Genomic DNA, 18,428 nt, shown 5'->3' with positions numbered 1-18,428 from the left:
TAGTGACTTTCCCTCATCCAGATCTTTGACTCTTTGACTCCGTCATTGTCCAGGCTGGTGTGAATGACCTGAGACGTATCTCCCTGGACTACATGAAAAGAGACATAGAGGAGCTCTCTGACCATGTAGCCCAGGCTGGTATGACCCTGACCTTGAGTAGCATCTTGCCCTCACCAAGAATAATGCCACAGTATAAAGACAAAATGATCAGTTTCAGCAATTGGCTAAAGTATTGGTGTCATTCAAAGGAGATCCAGTGTCTGTCAGCCTGGGATGACATGCTCAACAAGCCACGTTGCTTCACTAGGGACGGCTTGCACCTGTCACCCTTAGGCTTTCGTACACTGGCCAAGGCTTTTGCCACCCACATAGTGCTTTTTTTAGGCAAGGCTCAAAGGACAAACCCACCTCCATAGACAATCCAAGGATAAAAACACTAAAGGTAATGCTACTCAAAGCCAGAAGTCTAAACCTCAGGATGCACGCACTCGAGGCTCTCCTCAGTATGGAGAAAATCGATGTCTGTACAGTAACAGAAACCTGGTTCAAGGCTCCTGAGAGTACCCCAGCACTACCAGGTTATAACTCATACCATGCGTTTCGGCCCCAAAAGCAGCGGTCGAAACCACTGGCCAGTTGGACACAGTCCAGCAACATCTAACTTTACATATGCACATTTGTGTCCATTGTAGGACCCAAAAATACCTTCTAACAGAACTCCATCCAGCCATTTCCGACCACCAGATGATGCGATAGCCATGACTACGGCACAGTTAGACATATGCACCACCAGCATGTTTAAGGTTGATGACAGCTGTCCATGAAATGCAGGACATATGAACAGAAATCCCCAGATCGACGTGTCCATACATGTGCGTCCACATCCCAGTCCCGCACACATGATGGATGTGTAATGGGTACTATCGATGGTTGCAGCAATGGGATCTTGGGTATGCAGAAATGGGGCTCAGTGTTGTTTGGCAGATAATCCGTTGTCCCGCCCCGTGGGAGGGATGTGGGTGTAGCACATGACCTACTCCCCACTAATAATGCAAAGCATCCACCGGATAATGCTAAATGCAGGTGTGGAATGTGTACAGGCCATAACAGTGTCCAGTAGGCAATCCCTATGGATGGACAGGCCTACGACCAGGATGGCACCCATACCTGCAAGCCCGGTGGAATCACACAGCTGCAGTAAGGCATAACACAGGAAATTCAGATGGAAACTACAGTAGACACTCCCCATAGAAATCCAGACCGCCGTGCGAATACCGGCGTACACAGCACTCGATCTGCCAGCAACAACATGGGGATTGCTCGCTGCCATACTGCAGAACAAATGGGCGACCAGTGGAACACATACCAATGGCACACCAACAACGTCAACTAGGACGGTCATAGGATGTTTAAACACTGGCGTTCCCGCTTATAAAGAACATCTGTCAATGAATCAATAGGGTCCACATGTTCTGGCTGTGTCATATTGACAATACAGTGGCGTATATGTCCTACTGGGCCGTCTGAGGATTACTTAAAGCAGTTGCCAACCTGCAGCATTACATTAATACCATTTGGGTTAATCGTAGTAGAACATGGGTTTCGTAGCACAACATAATATGTGTAGTCAAACACACATCCGCGAATGGGGAATATACAGCAGCAGTCACAACCACTGGCCAGATGGACACAGTCCAACATGTTCTACATTTTACATATGCACATTTGTGTTCATTGTAGGACCCAAAAATTTATCCGTACGCAATGTCAACCGGCTGCGTTCGGGAGACACAGATGATGTGACAGCCATGACTACGGCACAGCTACATATATGCACCACCAGCGTGTTCAAGGTTGATGACAACTGTCCATGAAATGCAGGACATATGCACAGGAATCCCCAGATTGTCGAGTCCATAGTTCTGCGTCCACATCCCATTCCCGCACACATGGAGGATTTGCAATGGGTACTGTCGGGGGTTGCAGCCATGGGATCGTGGGTATGCAGAAATGGGTGTCGGACTTGATTGGCAGATGATCCGTTGTCCCGCCCCATGTGAGGGATGTGGGTATGGCATATGTGTTACTCCGCACTAATAATGCAAATCATCCACCGGAGAATGCTAAATGCAGCTGTGAAATGTGTACAGCCCTATACCAGTGTCCATGAGGCAGTTCCCATGGATGGACAAACGTACGGCCAAGATGGCACCCATAACTGCAAACCTGGTGGAATCACACAGCTGTAGTAAGGCAAAACACAGGGAATACAGATAGGGAGTACAGTAGAGACTCCACATAGAAAGTCAGACCGCCGTGCGAATACCGGCGTACACAGCTCTCAACCTGCCAGCAAGTGAATGGGGATCACTTGCTTCCATACCGCGGAACAAATGTGCGACCTGCGGAACACATACTAATGGCACACCAACAACGTCAACTAGGAAGGTTATAGGATGGTTAAGCTATGGTGTACCCACATATAAAGAACATCCTTCAATGAATTAATAGGATCTACATGTTTTGTTCGTGTAAATTTGACAATACAGAGGCGGGAATGTCCCAATGGGATATCTGCGGATTAGTTAAAGCAATTGTTAGCCTGCATCACTGGAATTACACCATTTGGGTTCAGTGGCGGAAAACCTGGTTTACGTAGCACTACATAATATGGGTACTCAAACAGACATCCGTGATTGCTGAACATACAGCAGCAGTCAGACCCACTGGCCAGATGGACACAGTCCAATACGTTCTACACTTGACATATGCACATTAGTGTCCATTGTAGGACCAAACAATTTATCCGTATGCAATGTGAACAGGCAGCGATCTAGAGACCCAGAAGAACTGATAGCCGTGACTACGGCACAGCTAGATATGTGCACCACCAGCGTGTTCAAGGTTGATGACACGTGTCCATGAAATGCAGGACATATGAATCGGACTCCCCTGGTTGCCGAGTCCATAGACCTGCGTCCACATCCCATTCCCGCACACATGAAGGATGTGCAATGGGTACCGTTGAGGGTTGCAGACATGGGATCGTGGGTATGCAGAAATGATGCTCGGTGTTGATTGGCAGATAATCCGTCGTACCACCCCGTGGGAGGTATGTGGGTATAGCACATGCGTTACTCCCCATTAATAATGCAAATCATCCACCGGAGAATGCTAAATGCAGCTGTGAAATGTGTACAGCCCTATACCAGTGTCCAGTAGGCAGTTCCCATGGACGGACAAACGTACGACCGAGATGGTCACCCATAACTGCAAACCTGGTGTAATTCCACAGCTGCAGTAAGGCATAACACAGAAAATACAGATAGGGACCACAGTACACACCCCCGATACAAAGCCACACCGGCGTGCGAATACCAGCGTAGACAGCACTCAATCTGCCAGCAAGAAAATGGGGTTCACTCGCTTACATACCGCGGAACAAATGGGTGATCTGAGGAACACATAGTAATGGCACACCACCAACGTCAACTAGGAAGGTTATACGATGGTCAAGCTATGGTGTACCCACATATAAAGAACATCCTTCAATGAATTAATAGGATCCACATGTCATGGTGGTGTTATTCTGGCAATACAGTGATGGATATGTCATATTGTGACTTCAGAGGATGATGTAGAGCAGTTGCTAACCTGCATCTTTGGATGTACACCATCCGGTGTCAGGTTTGACAGACCAGGATGTCGTAGCACTACATAATATGTGTAGTCAAACACACACCCGCGATTGGGGAACATACAGCGGCAGTCAAACACACTGGCCAGATGGACACAGTCCAACAGGTTCTACACTTTACATATGCACATTGGTGTCCATTGTAGGACCCAAAAATTTAGCCCTAAGCAAGGTAAATGTGATGGAGGAAGCGACGCGGAAGGAGTAACAGCCATGACTACGGCACTGTTAGACATATGCACCACCAACATGTTTAAGGTTGATGACAGGTGTCCATGAAATGCAGAACATATGGGCAGAAATACCCATATGGCCGTGTCCATAGATGTGCGTCCACATCCCAGTCCCGTACACATGACGAATGTATAATGGGTACCGTCGAGGGCTGCAGCCATGGGATCCTGGGTATGCAGATATGGGGCTCGGTGTTGTTTGGCAGATAATCCGTTGTCCCGCCCCGTGGGAGGGATGTGGGTATAGAACATGCCATACCCCCCACCAATAATGACAATCATCCACCGGAGAATGCTACATGCAGTTGTAAAATGGGTACAGTCCTACACCAGTGTCCAGTAGGCATTTCCCAAGGATGGACAAACGTACGGCCAAGATGGCACCCATAACAGCAAACCTGGTGGAATCACACAGCTGTGGTAAGGCACAACACAGGGAATACAGATAGGGACTACAGTAGAGACTCCACATACAAAGTCAGACCGCCGTGCGAATACCGGCATACACAGCACTCAATCTGCCAGAAAGTGAATGGGGATCACTCGCTTCCATACCGCGGAACAAATGGGCAACCTGCGGAACACATACTAATGGCACACCAACAACGTCAAGTAGGGAAGTCATAGGATCCTGAAACTATGGCGTTCACGCTTATAAAGAACATCCGTCAATGAATTAATAGGATCTACATGTTTTGGTTGTGTCAGTCTGACAATACAGTGGCGGACATATCCTAATGGGACATTTGAGGATTACTTAAAGCATCTCCTAGCCTGCATCATTGGATCTACACCATCCGGTTTCAGTTTAGAATACCATGGTTAACGTAGCACTACATAATATGTGCAGCAACCACACATCCACGATTGGGGAACATACAGCAGCAGTCAAACCCACTAGCCAGATGGACACAGTCCAATAAGGTCTACACTGTACATATGCACAATGGTGTTCATAGTAGGACCCCAGAGATTCATCCGTATGCAATGTCAACCAGCTACGATCGAGACCGAAGAACTGACAGCCGTGTCTACGGTACAGCCAGACATATGCACCCCCAGCGTGTTCAGGGTTGACGACAACTGTCCACGGAATGCAGGACATATGTACAGATATTCCCATATTGTAGAGTCCATAGAGGTGCGTCCACATCCCATTCCCGCACACATGCCGGATGTGTAATGGGTACCGTCGAGGGCTGCAGCCATGGGATCCTGGGTATGCAGAAACAGGGCTCGGTGTTGTTTGGCAGATAATACGTTGTCCCGCACCGTGGGAGGGATGTGGGAGTAGCACGTGCCTTACTCCCCACTGATAGTGCAAAGCATCCACCGGCTAATGCGAAATGCAGGTGTGAAATGTGTACTGCTCCATACCAGTGTCCAGTAGACAATCGCTAGGGATGGATAAGCGTAGGACCAAGATGGCACCCATAACCGCGAACCTGGTATAACCACACAGCTGCAGTGAGGCATAACACAGGAAATACAGATAGGGAAACCAGTAGACACTCCCCATACAAAGCCAGACCACTGTGAGAATACCGGCGTACACAGCACTCAATCTGCCAGCACAGAAATGGGGATCACACGCTCCCATACCGCGGAAAAAATGGGTGACCTGTGGAACACATACCAATGGCACAATATCAACGTCAGCTAGGAAAGCCATACGATGGTCAAACTATGGCGTCCCCACCAATGAAGAACATCCTTCAGTGAATTAATAGGGTTAATGTCAATTGACCATGGAATACACCTAATCAACATCAAAGACCCGCTGGCACCTTATGGCACACAAACCAAGACACACATAGGTAGATGAAACAGTCAACGTAGACATTTCGTCCACGACAGGTCACATGTGGTATCCAAAGGTTACTCCATAGACATGTAAGCGTTATCACCCGTAGGCTCCATGAGACTTACACATAACATAGAGGCGTCCAGGCTTTATATATCCCCCCTTACACTTCCATGTGTTACTTTCTGTGCAAACAATGAACATGTAACCACAGCATAGAAAGCACAGACGCAATGTTAACCACACACACATATGTTAACATTTCAGAAGGCATCCTATTAACACATGTATCATATGATATTGTACTATGCCGAATACTCATCAATCAAAGAATTAACAATGTATATGGAAGATATGCATAGCATATCACTGTAATACAGCGGTACAGAACTGAAAGAGTGGACAAATGTGTGCTAACCCTACATCTGTACCTAAACTACATTCTCGTTACGGGGGCTTGCTCCACCTGCCTCTCAAAAGAGGCCTCATCAGTGTTCCATCGGTCAGCCCTGGTGTGTGGCCAACCCTCCACCTACTAATCCAACTAGATCCGCATTATATAGCATAGCTGATGAGGTCCACCCTCTGGTATTATAACCTGGACGTCGTAAAACACCGAATGTAGACGTATGCCTTGTGATGTGCCCATATCCGGCCGTAGGCATACGGCAATCCTGCGGCTGCTAAGGGCGCCGCACTAGTAGGGCCACCTGTCTAGTAGGAGTGTCATGTAGGTATACCAAGATGGGGGCACCATGTGCTGTGGTGGTGGGCACCATGGAGCCCTACAGCCTAGGGCAGCAGTCGATCTAAGTCCGCTGCCGTAGGAGGGGTAGTACGGTCTGCAGATATGTGCAGACGTGCCCAGGAAACAGCGGTCCACAAGGATTACCCATAGTGGTGACACCTGCACAGATGGCTGTAGTGGGACACACACACGGCCATGCATACAGCACAGGTAGACATACACACACCATAACTAGGCAAGTACACACAAGGTGTATGGCGTGTATGGGTACACTGTCAGGACAGCAAGGATAGCTGTCTGCCACGATATCCAGCAGATGTCATTACGGTGTTCTGGAATACGGACAGTGCATGGACAATGAGTGGATATGCAACATACCACAGTTATATGTGTCAGCCGTGCAAATATGCGATACATGGGAAAGACAGCCGTCCATGCTAGAGCAGCATGCGGGCACAACATAATGCGTAGATATACAATGACAGAGATACAGGCGGACACATGTGGCAGGCCGGAGTGTAATGTACACAGCATCACCCACCACACCATAGCATGGTGCACGTGGAGAACGCCACGGTCGCCGACCACAACAGGCACACAAGCAGTACACGAGCTGCGTACCACCATCCACAAACACAGGGATGGCGGCAGGATATGAGTGTTCTGCGTAAACCACAAGGCAATACCGTATGAACCCATGCAGCTGGGAGCATGGACACACACACATGTGGCAGGCATGGTGATTGACCACACCCCCACATACCCAAATGCACAAACGTATGACACAGGTATGGAATGCGCTACGTGGACCACCGAGCACACCACCATCAGAGGCACATGTACAGGTGGGTGACAACATCCGTAAAGGAATGGCCGCTGATAGCCAAGGTTTGTGTTGCGAAGCGTCTAAAAGCCTGATCATCTGCAGAGGCAGCTGGATACAAACACACACACACACACACAGGGAAGGGCCGGGAGTTGAACCTACGCCTATCTACATGAACTCACTACAGCATGACACATTTACAGAACGCGCTACCGAGATTACTGAGCACAGCGCTGTCAGAGGCATACTTCTAGGCGGGTGACATCACCCGTAAGAGAATAGCTGGCAATAGCCAAGGTATGTGTTGCGAAGCATCTAAAAGCATGTTCATCTGCAGAGGCAGCTGGAAACACACACAGGGAAGGGCCGGGAGTCGAACCTACGCCTATCTACATGACCTCACTACAGCATGACGCATTTACAGAATGCGCTACCAAGATTACTGAGCACAGCGCTGTCAGAGGCATACTTCTAGGCGGGTGACATCACCTGTAAGAGAATAGCTGGCAATAGCCAAGGTATGTGTTGCGAAGCATCTAAAAGCATGTTCATCTGCAGAGGCAGCTGGAAACACACACACAGGGAAGGGCTGGGAGTCGAACCTACGCCTATCTACATGAACTCACTACAGCATGACGCATTTACAGAACGCACTAACGAGATTACTGAGCACAGCGCTGTCAGAGGCATACTTCTAGGCGGGTGACATCACCCGTAAGAGAATAGCTGGCAATAGCCAAGGTATGTGTTGCAAAGCATCTAAAAGCATGTTTATCTGCAGAGGCAGCTGGAAACACACACAGGGAAGGGCCGGGAGTCGAACCTACGCCTATCTACATGAACTCACTACAGCATGACGCATTTACAGAACGCTACCGAGATTACTGAGCACAGCGCTGTCAGAGGCATACTTCTAGGCGGGTGACATCACCAGTAAGAGAATAGCTGGCAATAGCCAAGGTATGTGTTGCGAAGCGTCTAAAAGCATGTTCATCTGCAGAGGCAGCTGGAAACACACACACACACACACAGGGAAGGGCCAAGAGTCGAACCTATGCCTATCTACATGAACTCACTACAGCATGACGCATTTACAGAACGCGCTACCGAGATTACTGAGCACAGTGCTGTCAGAGGCATACTTCTAGGCGGGTGACATCACCCGTAAGAGAATAGCTGGCAATAGCCAAGGTATGTGTTGAGCATCTAAAAGCATGTTCATCTGCAGAGGCAGCTGGAAACACACACACACACACACAGGAAGGGCCGGGAGTTGAACCTACGCCTATCTACATGAACTCACTACAGCATGACGCATTTACAGAATGCGCTACCGAGATTACTGAGCACAGTGCTGTCAGAGGCATACTTCTAGGCGGGTGACATCACCCGTAAGAGAATAGCTGGCAATAGCCAAGGTATGTGTTGCGAAGCGTCTAAAAGCATGTTCATCTGCAGAGGCAGCTGGAAACACACACACACACACAGGGAAGGGCCGGGAGTCGAACCTACGCCTATCTACATGAACTCACTACAGCATGACGCATTTACAGAACACACTACCGAGATTACTGAGCACAGCGCTGTCAGAGGCATACTTCTAGGCGGGTGACATCACCCGTAAGAGAATAGCTGGCAATAGCCAAGGTATGTGTTGTGAAGCGTCTAAAAGCATGTTCATCTGCAGAGGCAGCTGGAAACACACACACACACAGGGAAGGGCCGGGAGTCGAACCTACGCCTATCTACATGAACTCACTACAGCATGACGCATTTACAGAATGCGCTACTGAGATTACTGAGCACAGCGCTGTCAGAGGCATACTTCTAGGCGGGTGACATCACCCGTAAGAGAATAGCTGGCAATAGCCAAGGTATGTGTGCGAAGCATCTAAAGCATGTTCATCTGCAGAGGCAGCTGGAAACACACACACACACACACAGGAAGGGCCTGGAGTCGAACCTACGCCTATCTACATGAACTCACTACAGCATGAAGCATTTACAGAACGCGCTACCGAGATTACTGAGCACAGCGCTGTCAGAGGCATACTTCTAGGCGGGTGACATCACCCGTAAGAGAATAGCTGGCAATAGCCAAGGTATGTGTTGCGAAGCATCTAAAAGCATGTTCATCTGCAGAGGCAGCTGGAAACACACACACACACACACAGGAAGGGCCGAGAGTTGAACCTACGCCTATCTACATGAACTCACTACAGCATGAAGCATTTACAGAATGCGCTACTAAGATTACTGAGCACAGCGCTGTCAGAGGCATACTTCTAGGCGGGTGACATCACCCGTAAGAGAATAGCTGGCAATAGCCAAGGTATGTGTTGCGAAGCGTCTAAAAGCTTGTTCATCTGCAGAGGCAGCTGGAAACACACACACACAGAGGGGCCGAGAGTCGAACCTACGCCTACCTACATGAACTCACTACAGCATGAAGCATTTACAGAACGCGCTACCGAGTTTACTGAGCACAGCGCTGTCAGAGGCATACTTCTAGGCGGGTGACATCACCCGTAAGAGAATAGCTGGCAATAGCCAAGGTATGTGTTGCGAAGCGTCTAAAAGCTTGTTCATCTGCAGAGGCAGCTGGAAACACACACACACACACACACAGAGGGGCCGAGAGTCGAACCTATGCCTACCTACATGAACTCACTACAGCATGAAGCATTTACAGAACGCTACCGAGTTTACTGAGCACAGCGCTGTCAGAGGCATACTTCTAGGTGGGTGACATCACCCGTAAGAGAATAGCTGGCAATAGCCAAGGTATGTGTTGCAAAGCGTCTAAAAGCATGTTCATCTGCAGAGGCAGCTAGAAACACACACACACACACACACACAGAAGGGCCGAGAGTCGAACCTACGCCTACCTACATGAACTCACTACAGCATGAAGCATTTACAGAACGCGCTACCGGGATTACTGAGCACAGCACTGTCAGGAGGCATACCCCTAGGTGGGTGGTATCATCTGCAGAGGCAATGCGTCCGATAGGGAATGAAGACAGAGTGCGCAGTCACGCAGCCTGTTACTATCCCAAGGTGGCCGTACAGTAACACGTTAGTGCTGCAGTCGGGAATACCAAACAACTACTGATCAGTACATCACGACAGGAATATGGGATGCACCACATGACAGTATACCCTATAAGAGGGCATCCGGCGTGCAGGATGTAGGCAGCCAATGTGGCATGACAGCCACATATGTGTCACCTGGATGGTCACCATGGCTATGCAGGATGCCATTGGCCATGGCTACACACCTAGTAGCAGACATCGGTGACGACTGTCGTGTGTACCCCCCGGCGGGTGTACTGGCCATGCCTCTCACACCTAGCGGTTGCAAAGGGGAGACAGACATGCTCACGGGGTATCAACGCAGTCGGGCGCGGTGTGCACTGTACTGTGTGTCTATCTACACAGCTGCTTACTGGGCATGCTCAGACACTTAGACTCGGCACAGAGCAGACACGCATACACATGATGCGATGGCATGGGTGGCAGGATGTGGACCATCGTGTGTGTCCAGCCACACAACAGCAACCCGGCCATGCCACAGACGTGGCCGTTGCGAAGGGGAAACAGGCATGCACCCGGGGTATTAATGCAGTCGGGCGCGGTGTGCACTGTACTGTGTGTCCATCTACACAGCTGCTTACTGGGCATGCTCAGACACTTGACTCGGCACAGAGCAGACATGCATACACATGGTGCGACGGCATGGGTGGCAGACTGTGGACCGTCGTGTGTGTCGAGCCACACAACAGCAACCCGGCCATGCCACAGACGTGGCCGTTGCGAAGGGGAAACAGGCATGCACCCGGGGTATTAATGCAGTCGGGCGCAGTGTGCACTGTACTGTGTGTCCATCTACACAGCTGCGTACTGGGCATGCTCAGACACTTAGCCTCGGCACAGAGCAGACAAGCATACACATGGTGCGACGGCATGGGTGGCAGATTGTGGACCGTCGTGTGTGTCCAGCCACACAACAGCAACCCGGCCATGCCACAGACGTGGCCATTGCAGCGGGGAATATCCAAGTGCAATTAACCATGGATAGGACTGCCCTACAGTTTGTTGCATGCTACAGACCACCCTCCCAAACCCAGGATACCTGCACAGCCGTCCTGAGGACACTGGTGAGTGTGCATGCTGTCACAACACCACCGTATTGGATGACATCAACCACCCATACATAGACTGAGAACATTACCCATGACACAACACCCTACGCCACAGGTCCCGGGTGTTCATACACCTGACTGCTGTGAAACAGCCATGAACCATACCCACTAGGGGGGGATGTATACCAGTTCTGCTCATCACACATGGGGAGGATATGCTCCACACAGGATGTACATCCCTCAATGGTGTTGTCAGACCATATAGTGGATCCACTGGTAATCCACATCCTGCACCCAACACCGGCATGGGAGACCTAAGTGACGACCTCTCCACAGCAAACCACACACATCATACGACCGGTGTGGTACCCTACAACTCCTCCATGCCAGTGGTGAACACAGGCCGCACTGCCAAAACCCTTACGAATGCCTTCTCTGAGCACCCCAGGGATGTCTGCACCAAGCGATCATGATAACATCAGGACCTTGTCCACCGAAGGCAGGCACATGGTCTGGTGGACCCCAGCCACTGACAAACTGTACATCAACAGTTGGAGCTAATACATGACAGAGCAATATCAGTACCAGGGAAGCCATCACCCATTCATACCGGCGTTAACATACGGCCACACATACAATCATCCAAGGCCGCTTGTGGGAGTGGTACTGCAGAGGGCACATGAGACAACAATAGGGCCTTCCTTAGCTGTGGTAGAGACATGGGTGGGAGCACACAGTCATGGCCGGAATTAATCCAGAATGGTACAACGGTCACTGCACCCACAGACATTGTCAACAAACCAGCGGACATGTTCCATGCATACATCCACCTCCCCCCCCAAGAGGGGATGTATCCATCCCACCAGAGTCTAGCCTCCAAAACATCACATATGCCCTGGAGTGATCTGATATCTGTTAGGCGGTGAACACAGCACCAATGGGCCCCGATGGTGTCCCTGGCTGTGAGGCCCTCGCCCCACACATATGGCCGCTGTGTCATGTTAGCCTTACTACGGGCTAGGTCCCTGCTGGATGGCATACGGCAGCTGTGGTCCCACTACGCCAGGGTAGTGCTGTTATGGACTGTAGACATTCCTGCCCAATCAGCTTGACAAGCCTTGTCTGCAAAGCTGCAGGCAGGTCCATACTGGTGCCCATGAATACAGACAGTGGTGTACAGCCAATACCGGAACATACCCACAATGACTTAGTCAAGGGCAGATCCTGCCTCCCAAACCTGCTCGGCCTGTCTGGAGCGGTCACTAAGGCCATTGATGGGGGTACGTCGGTTGGCACACACTACCATGACCTGGCGGGAGCGTTCAAAACACACTCCATGTGGGACTCATGGAAAGGCTGGCCAGCGTACATGTGGGGACATATGTCACACGATGGTTCTCGGAATGGATGGAGGTCACACCACACAGGGTTTGTATTCCTGGTGCTGTGTCAGACTCATAGCTGGTCTCGAGTGGAGGCCCACAGGGCTCAGTCCTGGGCCCCCTGCCGTTCGGCATTCGACCTTCCAATGTGCATGCAAACATAGGGGGATTGTGGCAGACAAGGTATGCAGATGACTGCACACCGGCCACCATACCCAACACCCCATCTGACACGGACATCCACCTGGGGCCTCATAGACATGGATAACTGGTGCCAGAGCCATGGCCTGCTGCTACATGCCAGAGAAGGTGCAGACCTACCCAGTGGGAAGGACATGTTCACCCCGACATGTAGGTGGCAAACCATTCAACATGGTGGACGTGTTCAGGGAAATGGGTACCACACCTGTCGGTAACCTCTGTCAACACACACAATGCCAATGTGGGTGGGAACACATTCCACTTTGGCCATCTGGTCTGGAAGGAATCACATCCACATCAGGGGTGTTCATTGTACCCCTGTACACATCACACACCAGACCAATGATTGCGTACAATGGCACATCTGGGCTGTACCTAACCTGACACCTGCAGCACTCGGAAGGACCACAAACGTTCCACGACACAGGGATAAAGGTGCTGGGACATGTGTCACACGCTGCCCGACCAAGGGGACTCCGGCTGTATACCTTCCCAGCATGTCTGCTCTGTGGTGATCTGTGCCTGACATACACGGCCATGTCCGACCTGGGTGACATGGACATGTTCCACCTCCTAGGCTCCAGGCAAACATGGGCACAGAAGCGACTGTCAGACACCTCACCACGAAGATGACTAGGACATACTGGGGGAACAGGGTCAACGCCCAGAGACCCCGCACAACACGGAGAGGATTGCCAGCCCATGTGAAGCAGAGGCCCTGACTGACTTTGTCCAGGAGTAATCATGACGTGTGGATGTGTGATCAAAGGTATGCGCCAGGCATCATCTCTGTGTCAGTGCTGGATGGGGGACAGGAGACCGATGGATGTGGTATCCTCATCCTAAGGGGTGCTAGCAGCCACACACACTCTGGCTAGGATTACACATGCCGTAGGGCACATAGCCTGGTATGTACATGTGCGCCTATGTACCTATGTAGGGGTCCATGCCGGTTGCGGGTACCTGTGCTATGCTGATATTGCCAGATGTGCCTGTGGGTACACCACAACTACACGTGGGGAACTGATAACAGTGCTCCCAGTAGGCACATGCAAGTACACCATAATTGGCATACGGGTTAACTGAACCAACATGGTGCTACACATGTAACCACCACGCATACCGTGTACACAAAACAATGAATGCTGCACCTGCACTACATGGTATGTCTGCTGCATGATGTCAGTGCATGACCCACGTCACATATGCATCTGTCACCTGCCATACACAACCACCGCAACATACACATCGCGTACTATGCGGACACAGGTATCACATACACCTCTCACTATCTTGTCCACCCTGTGCATCAGAATATGTTTGCATAACCGTGCACCGATGGTGTAGTTCACAGTTCTGCGGCAGAGGCTTCATCATATGCACAGGGTGATATGTGTGCCACGGGCATAGGCTGTACCAATGGTACATCATTATAATATCTTTTGTTATTTATCTATGAAATACAGTATTTGAAATATGGTCTGTTTTTCTTTTAATTAGACTGATGTGCGTGTTTAAAGACATTTTGATGTATTAATATTTTATATATCATATGCCTTATCATTATTGCTGTTTACTTCATAACACTCTCCCCCCTCCCCCCCCTCTTTCACCTTTCCTTCCAAACTTTAACCCCCCCTTCCCCCTTTCCTTTCACTTCTTCCTTCTCCTTTCTCCCTATTTTTTCTTATTTTTCTTCACTTCAGTTTTTATAATGGTTTCCCACAATAGTTCTTAGAAAGACCTTATTGGACTTATGAAATTGTTATTTATATATATTTTAATATCTGCACACAGTAATTGGTATACACATATAAGTTAGTTGTATTCATTACTCAATATATATCTATTTAAAGTATTTATATATATATATCTATTTTATTTTTACTTATTTTTACATACTTTTACATACATATTTTTACATATTTAATATCCAAATATTCATTTATTTATTTATTTGTTTGGACATGATGCATATTTTATATTGAGGTTATTTGTTGGGAACATGCCTCTATCAGTTTTTTGATTCATTTGATATATATATATGCCACAAAATGATCAACTTACTTCTTTATTTTATGTTCATAGAGAAAGTTTAGCATTTGTTCTATATAGTATGTTTATGTTCTTTCTGCATAAATGCTTCTTAGAGTTTGCCCCTTTTAGGTAGCTGTTTTAAATTGTTTTAATTGTTTATTGAACCTTAGATTGTGTCTAATTGATTGTGATTAAATAATTAAGTGTTCATGTCTATGTATATAAAAAGCTGCTATCTTTTTGAAACATTTATGGTCTGAGGAAGCGTACAGGAAGGTACGTGAAAGCGCTTATCACAATAAAATTATACAGTTTTAAAAGTCTTGCTGAGTCGTGTTCAGTCCGCAGTTTATTATTTTACCACAGTTTATTTTTCTTTTAACTACGGTCTCTCAGTTGTAGTGGTATTTTGTTATTTATAAGTGCTCCCAGTAGGCACATGCAAGTACACCATAATTGGCATACGGGTTAACTGAACCAACATGGTGCTACACATGTAACCACCACGCATACCGTGTACACAAAACAATGAATGCTGCACCTGCACTACATGGTATGTCTGCTGCATGATGTCAGTGCATGACCCATGTCACATACGCATCTGTCACCTGCCATACACAACCACCGCAACATACACATCGCGTACTATGCGGACACAGGTATCACATACACCTCTCACTATCTTGTCCACCCTGTGCATCAGAATATGTTTGCATAACCGTGCACCGATGGTGTAGCTCACAGTTCTGCGGCAGAGGCTTCATCATATGCACAGGGTGATATGTGTGCCACGGGCATAGGCTGTACCAATGGATGACATCATGTGTGTGTGTAAGGGCCTGTGCATTTACTGGGCATGACTGTGCAGAATGCATGTGGATGTGGTGGAGCCCTACAGTTGTGTCTGCTGTGTGTGGGTATGTGTGTACACAGTTCAGTCATCTGTGATGCCTACACGGGGTATACTTGGCAGCCCCAGACTGTACAGTGCAGGTGGTATGGCTCACTGTGTCCGCCTGTGGCGACGTGACCCGTGCCTGCCTGGGGTTGCACGGGCACTACCGGGTGTAGGTATAGAGTGGCCACTCTCCGATGACACATGTCCGCTGGAAACGTGTCCACGCTGGGACCGTCCAGGGCCACGTCCACGTGGCCTGCTGTGTCCTGGTGTGGTTGGTGTAGCAGCAGCTGCACTGCTGCTGCTACCAGCACTGTCTGAGTGGGCATGGGAGGTGGCACGCACACGTCGACCTGCACTTGGTGGTGTTGCTGGCCTTCGCCCACATGCCCTATGCCTCACCCCTACCAGGTGTTCCAGCACGGACAGCTCACGCTCATGGATGGCCATGCCTCGGTCGAGGATCCCAGCCATCTCACCTAATCTCCTATCCAGAACATCGGCAAGCTGCTGTTGGGCATTCGCCAATGACTGGATGTTCTCATTTAAGGAATGGATTGCGGACCTCTGCAGCCTCTGCCCTTCCTGGTTCTGCCGTTCGGCACGTGCCTGCACTGCCATTACAGTCTGAAACATGCGTCTGGTTATACCAGCTGCTGCACCCTGTATGGCAGGTGAATGTCTAGCAGTGCTCCTCCTACGAGCAGCACCTGCCACATGCCTGTGTGGCACTTCACCAGTCATTACACTGGCAACATGGTGTGTACCCACACCTTCTGCAGCCACCACACATTCCTGCTCGGTGCCAACAGATGCTGACTGTCCGTCATCTATGGGCAATGGTGTTGTGGTATGTGTCGGCATCTGAACTGTGTGCGGGGATGAAGGGGACATAAGTGGGATGTTCTCCAATGGCACAGTGTCTGCCCGTGACGACCCTGCCTGTGCCTCATGCACATGGTCATCACCGCTAGTATCTGTGGGGACACTAGCATCACATGGACCGCAGGAGGGGAACACACCTACAGCACCTGTGAATACAAAGACATACCGTAAGTTACATTACACACACGCAGACACACACACAGACACACACACACACACACACACACACACGCTGACATACACACGCAGACACACACATGCAGACACATCATGCATGTGATATTGCAGGTGGCATGCAGCATTCCCACACCACAGCCCAGTGAATGCAGCCCAGACATTAATAGTGGCAGTATGCATACTGCCCTGGAGTGCACACTACATCAGGCAGGTGTCTTTTAGTAGGCTTGCAGTACACACATTCATGGTAGTTTGCATGCATCACCGTGATACACCGTGTGGCCAAGGGCGGGTTAACAGTACACATGGCTGGCGTCACTATGTCATGTACACCGCAAACATGTGCGGTATCATATGGACATGTGACAATGGTGTCCCACCACATGCACCACATCACAATGGATGTCACAGTGCAGTGTTATGTGTACAGTCTACAGATAGAATGCATGTGTAACAAGGATGTCTGTGCAGGTGTGGTTGGTGTGAGCTGTGTACATAGCTGTACAGTGGGGAGTACGGGCACTGTGCCACTGCACGGCAGCAGGACACAGGTATGTTTCTGTGCGATGCGTGACCTGGACGCATTGCATTGCCATGTCTGCAAGTCAGTTCTGCTGTTCAACAGCACGTATATGGTAGACATTGGTGGCACCTCTAGTGGCTGCAGACAGGCATTCCATTTCTCTGGTGTACCACATCGGATGTTCAGGGGGTCCACTACAGTGATGAGCCCACTATGTGTGGACAGGGTGCAACGGTGACTACCCACTGCAGATGTACTGTGTGGCAACATGCCTGTAGGTATCACCCATGGCCATGTTTGTCTGGTTCATCTACAATTGTGTGTGATGGGCATCGTGCACACAGCCCTGTGGTGACCCATGTGACATACAACCATACTAGTCTGAGGTGTCACATTCCCTAAGGCTATGCAGACATTGTGGATGTCTGCTATGTCGTGCATAGGTCATGTCATGGTGTGACAATGTTGCGGACAGACATCCACGTGCATGGGACATGTCATGTGCCATGTCACAACGTGTGCACCCAATGCAGGGGCATAGGTCACAGTGGTAACACCTGTGTTCTGGCCAGATCACAGCTCACTATGTGGTACTGTGTGCATACCGCAGAGGCATACCGATGCATACTACACATGCAGCCATTGTGGAACACCTCCACCATTGTATGCATAGCTGACTGCACATATCACACCGGTGGGTTATGTGGTGTCATGCCGGTCTATACTACCGGTTGTATCTACTGTACATGGGTGGTATGTGTGTCGGGTGGTGCAACCTGTATACCATGACTGGGGCACACCCAGGTGTGCATGTCATACCTGGACACATGGGGAATATCTATACACCGTATCATGCCTTTTACTAGCAACAC

This window comes from Protopterus annectens, chromosome 2.part0 (genome assembly GCF_019279795.1).
Source record: "Protopterus annectens isolate FY-2018-M chromosome 2.part0, PAN1.0, whole genome shotgun sequence".
NCBI lineage: Eukaryota > Metazoa > Chordata > Ceratodontiformes > Protopteridae > Protopterus > Protopterus annectens.
The sequence above is the reverse complement of the archived record's forward strand: the minus strand, read 5'-3'. Positions refer to the sequence as shown.